Consider the following 6,000-nt stretch of genomic DNA (forward strand, 5'->3'; position numbering starts at 1 on the left):
ACAGCGGAAAAAGAATCGAATTTCTACCCTAATTGCCACAATTAACATCTAACCATAAACTAATCAAATTAGGGTTTTAAGAAGTATTACCTTTGAAGCTTTCAAAAGGTTTGATGTCTTCTTACCAATTCTACCCGAGACCACCACTAGTACTCAACTGCTATCCTCTAGACAAAGAACCGGGTTGTGGGACCCAATTTTGGTGTAGAAAGTAATGGAGATAAAATGAGATTGGAAGCTTTCTTTTTTCTTTTGTTGAGATTATGAAAATGATAAAAGAGGCAAAAGTCCTTCAACATTTGAAAACATCTCTATTTATAGCCTAATTACATGCAAAAATGCATGCAATTCAATTGCCAAATCTCAACACCTAATATTCCACTAACAATTAGTGGAACTTAGTGGGCTAGGTGTCTATATCTCATATAGCCACATATCCCACTAAGAGTTAGTGGGATTATCCAACAAAATGTTGGATTTTCCCACTAACTTAGTCCAAGGGTAAAATGGTCATTAGATTTTTCTAGTCAAAAGTCAAACTTTGACTTTTCTAAGTCAAAAGTCAATATTTTGACTTTTTTCCATTTTGTCCGTCTTGACTAATTCCAACCTCCCGAGCATGAATCCGCATTCATTTTTCCAAAATTCAAATCACATTTGAATATAAGGCCGGTCAAAGTTTGACTTTTCAAAGTCAAAAGTCAACATTTTGACTTTTTTACTATTTTTGACCAATTCCGAGCTTCTTAGTATGAATCCGCATTCATACTTATAGTATGTAAAACATAAAGCTCTATTTCTAATTAGAAGACCGACGATTATATCACTGTATATGTCGGTTTTCCTTTCTTCTCCCTATTCGAACAATTCGACTTATTTCATCACACTGTTCTAAGTTTAATCCATATGAGCTAGCAGAGGAACCTAATGGACCTATAGATCATGGGCTCCAACGATTCAAGATTAACTAGCTAAACTCTTTTAAACCGAGTTAATCAACATTCGTTAACTAACGGGTCATTCCACTAAAGTCCCGTAGTTGCACTCCCCTCACTATAGATATATTTGTGTCCATTTGATAAAACCATAATCAGTAAGTTAATCCTTCACAGGTTGCTCGTAACCTTGGCTGGGTCAAAATACCGTTTTACCCCCAAGATTACATCTTGCTCCTTAAGTCCCACTAATCCACTATTGAACAATTGGTTTAAGGTTCAACCTATAAACTTAATCCCTCTCGGGCCAATGAGAGGGTGGGGCCCCTTGTTCAAGACTTGGATTCAGTGCTTAAGAGAGCAACCTATCTACTAACCCTAAAGCGGGTAGGAGTGAATTCCATCTTGTACCCTATGTTCCCAGCTATCCACCCGATCTTACCCCTGAAATGGGAGGCTTATTGGGCCAACGCTGATGAGCTGCCCTCACCTATGCAGATCTAAGGATAATCTCGTATGAACAGGAGTTCATAGTTAACTCAGGATTAAGACTAAGTTACCTAGGTCATCAATAATTGAGATAGTCAGTTTTAAACAGTAAACGGTGTTATAACGTAAAAATGACTATTTCATGGTTCAGTCTTATGTAAACATTTTACATAGGATGCCCCCACTTTCATGTCTCTACATGAACGATTAGGATCACCTCGTTTGTACTACAAAGTGGGCCGCATCCATAGTTTCTCTAAATAAGGCGCCCAACCTTTATTTCATATACTATAGACTATTTAGGCTATATACTCGAACTTGATCCACGTTTATGTTTACACATAAAGTTCAAGTTTATTCAAAAAATAGCCTTGGAACTTTGATTTATTGGATTTAAGATTATAATATTTAATTTCTCAATAACAACTTTATTGAATAGAATATGATTTACAAACTACGAGTTTTAGGACAAAAAATTCCAACAAACTCCCACTTGGACTAAAATTCCTAGTGGTATGAGAGATGTGGTGTGAGAGAATATATATGAAACTAGGGCACATGGCCAATAAGTCTCCCACTTGTCCTAGTTTACAAACATCGTACACCTAAACTGTGTAGGTGACCCTCAAACACTTTAGCCGTGAGGGCTTTTGTAAAATGATCAGCTTCCATTGTGGAATCAGCTATACAAGTTTGCTTTATGCTTCTCCAAACTACTGCTCCTCCATTTAGAGTAAATACTGATCTTGATGTAGACTTTCTAACATCTTTATCAGTTTGGGAATCTGAATCAGTGTATCCAGTAAGGATCAGATCCTTTGTACGATACATGAGCATGTAGAATGTTTTTAACGGCTGTCCAGTGATCACGTCCATGATTGGATTGATACCTACTGACCATCCCTACTGAGTAGCAAATGTCAGGTCTAGTACATAACATTGCATACATTAAACTTCCAACAGCGGAAGCATAGGGAATATTTCTCATATCCTCAACTTCTTGAGGTGTCTTAGGACATTGTTCCTTTGACAAATGAATTCCATATCTGTACGGCAGCAGACCCTTTTTGGAATTCTGCATTTTATATCTAGACAACATTTTGTCTATGTAAGATGCTTGAGACATGGCTAGTGTTTTGTTCTTACGGTTTCGAACAATTTGGATTCCGAGAACGTATTGTGCATCTCCCAGATCTTTCATTTGAAATTGCATAGCTAGCCATTTCTTGATATCAGGAAGATATCCTAGTCATTTCCAATAAGTAGAATATCATCTACATATAAGACTAAAAAATGCTATAATGGAATTGACGACCTTTTGTAAACACAAGGCTCGTCAACATTTTGTTCAAAGCCATAAGATTTTGATCGCAATATCAAATCTTATATTCCAGGATCTAGAAGCTTGTTTTAATCCATAAATGGATTTTTTAAGCTTACAAACCTTTTGTTCTTGATCTTGTTTTATAAACCCCTCTGGTTGAGACATATAGATGCTCTCTTCAAGATTACCGTTCAAAAAAGCTGTCTTGACATCCATCTGCCAAATTTCATAATCATAAAAAGTGGCGATGGATAAGAGTATTCTAATTGACTTTAACATGGCAACGGGAGAGAAAGTTTCCTCTAGTCTACTCCCTCTCTCTAGGTATAACCCTTTGCCACAAGTCGAGCCTTAAAAGTCTGTACTTTACCGGCATGGTCTCGTTTTCTCTTGTAGATCCATTTACAACCAATAGGTTTTACGTCATTTGGTTGATCTACTAGAGTCCTAGAAAGAATTAAAGTACATAGACTCCATTTCGAGGTCCATGGCTTTGATCCATTGGTCACGATCTACATCTTTCATTGCCTGTTTATAGGTTAATGGATCCTCTATGCCATCGTCAGGTATGACGACTTGAGTTTCAATTAAACCCAAATAGCGATCAGGCTGATGAACAACCCTCCCACTACGTCGAGGCTCTCTCAACTGTTGAGAAGGATGTGATTGACCAGATTTCCTAGTCTTATCAACTACTTTAGTGGATGAACTAGGTTTTATCTATAGCACTTTTGGAAATTTCTTTAAATACTAGTTTACTACGAGGTTGATGATCCCTGATGTGGTCTTCCTCTAAGAATGTGGCATTTGTTGACACAAATATTTTATTTTCTTGAGGATCATAAAACAAACCACCTCTTGATTCTTTTGGATAACCTATAAAAAAGCATAATTTTGAACGATGTTCCAATTTCTTTGGATTTTGTACCAACACATGTGCTGGACAACCCCAAATTTTAAAATGACGTAAACTGCCTTTACGCCCTTTCCATAGCTCATAAGGTGTTTCTGAAACACTTTTAGAGGGAACATTATTCAAAATATAAGCAGCTGTTTCTAAAGCATATCCCAAAAAGAATCTGACATCTGAGAAAAACTCATCATAGAGCGAACCATGTCTAACAAGGTCCAGTTTCTTCTTTCTGATACACCGTTCTGTTGAGGTGTACTAGGTGCAGAGAGTTGTGACTGGATTCCATTTTCTATTAAATAGTCTCGGAATCGTAAGTCCATATACTCTCCACCTCGATCTGATCGAAGTATTTTTATTGTTTTACCTAATTCGTTTTCTACTTCAGCCTTATATTCTTTGAACTTTTCAAGACTATTAGACTTATGATGTATTAGGTAAATATGACCATACCTTGAATAATCATCAATGAAGCTAATGAAATATTCATATCCACCTCGAGTTTTGACATTCATTGGTCCACAAAGGTCCGAATGTACGAGCTCTAAGGGTCCTTTGGCTCTTAGACCTTTTCCAGTAAAAGATCTCTTGGTCATTTTTCCTTCAAGACAAGATTCACAAGGAGGTAAAGAGTTATCTTCTAACGGACTTAGAAGCCCACTTTTAACCAATCTCCCAATCCTATTGAGATTTATGTGACCAAGTCTTAAGTGCCATAAATAGGCATTAGAAGAAACTTTTTGTCTTTTATTCTGAGTTTCAGCTGTTCTGAATATTTCAGTATTTAAGACAAAATTTGCTCTAGTTGGTCTTAACTTATATAAGTTGTCTTCAAGTATAGCAGAACAAACTAGAATACCTTTATAGAAAACGAACGCTTCATTAATTTCAAAAGATATTCTATACATTTGTTCCAAAATACAAGAGATAGATATTAAATTTCTTTTCATTTGAGGTACATATAAGACATTCTTAAGTATGACATATCTATCTCTAAAAAACAACTTTAAATCTCCCACTGCTGAAGTTGAGACCATCTCTCCTGTTCCAACCTTGAGAGTGATCTCGCCTTCTGAAAGCTTTTTCAAGAACTATTTTCCTGAAATGAGAAGCAAATATGGTTTAGTGGCTCCTGAATCTAGTATCCAGGTACAATTTTCATATTCCACTAAACATGTTTCTACAACTAGTAAATCATATTTACCTTGTGTTTCCTTCTCTGCCTTTTTTTCTGCAAGGTATTTTGGGCAGTTTCTTAACCAGTGCCCGTTTTGGCCACAATGGTAACACTTACCTTTTCTGCACCTTTTCTTACCCTTGTTCTGTTTGGGAGTCTTTCCCTTTCCCTTCTTTTTTATTTGAGCATTAGGTTTTGAGGGTCCAGCTTTGGTTTTAGAGGACGATCCTCTTATAAATTTTCTTTTTGTGGTAGCAACATTTGCTTCCACTTGTTTTCCTTTACCCATAGTAAGGTTTTGGAATCGCTGGAGTTCATTCAGAAGGGTTGTCAAGTTAAATTCTATCTTGTTCAAAGACGCATTCGTTTGGAATGGAATGAAGCTCTTCGGAAGAGACTCTAAGATAAAACTAACTTGATTAACCTCTTCGATGGGACCACCATTCACTTCAGCGATGTTGAAGTGCATCATCATGTCCAGAACATGTTCTCTAACAGAGGTCCCTTCCTTCATACGCTTAGTGTAAATGTATTTGACTGCCTCGTGTCTTAAGGACAATTCTGGTTGCCCAAACATTCCCCTTAATGAATTCATAATCTCTTTAGCCGTGGCTAAGGATTCATGTTTCTTTGCCAATACATCAGACATGCTGGCAAGAATGTAGACACGGGCTTTTTCATTAGCTTTTATCCATCGATCATATGCATCCCGACTAGTTCGGTTATCATTAGAGGCAGGGTTTTGAGGACATTCCTCAGTTAAGACAAATCTTAAATCACCAACCACTAGTATTGTGTTAAGATTTGATTTCCAAGCCGCATAATTATCGCCATTAAGTTTTTCGGAAGCTAAAAGTCGAACTATTGAGCTATTCATGCTGAAAAACAAACATATTCCTTTTAGGAAAAAAAACTATAATCATAAAAAATATCCAATCTAATTTAGCAATTACTAATAATGTACCCTTTCATTATTTGTATTTTGCAACAATATTTCAAAGGTTTAGAACAACCTTCTCCGAAGGGTAGTTGATTATTCCTCCTTTGAACCAAGACAATCTTGACTAGATGCTATCTCAAGAATAACTCTTTATTCTTTATAGCACTTAGTTATCGCTACTTTAGTCAAGAATATACTAACAACTTAGTAATTCTTGTAAGTGTT

This window comes from Cucumis sativus, chromosome 3 (assembly GCF_000004075.3).
Source record: "Cucumis sativus cultivar 9930 chromosome 3, Cucumber_9930_V3, whole genome shotgun sequence".
NCBI classification, from domain to species: domain Eukaryota; kingdom Viridiplantae; phylum Streptophyta; class Magnoliopsida; order Cucurbitales; family Cucurbitaceae; genus Cucumis; species Cucumis sativus.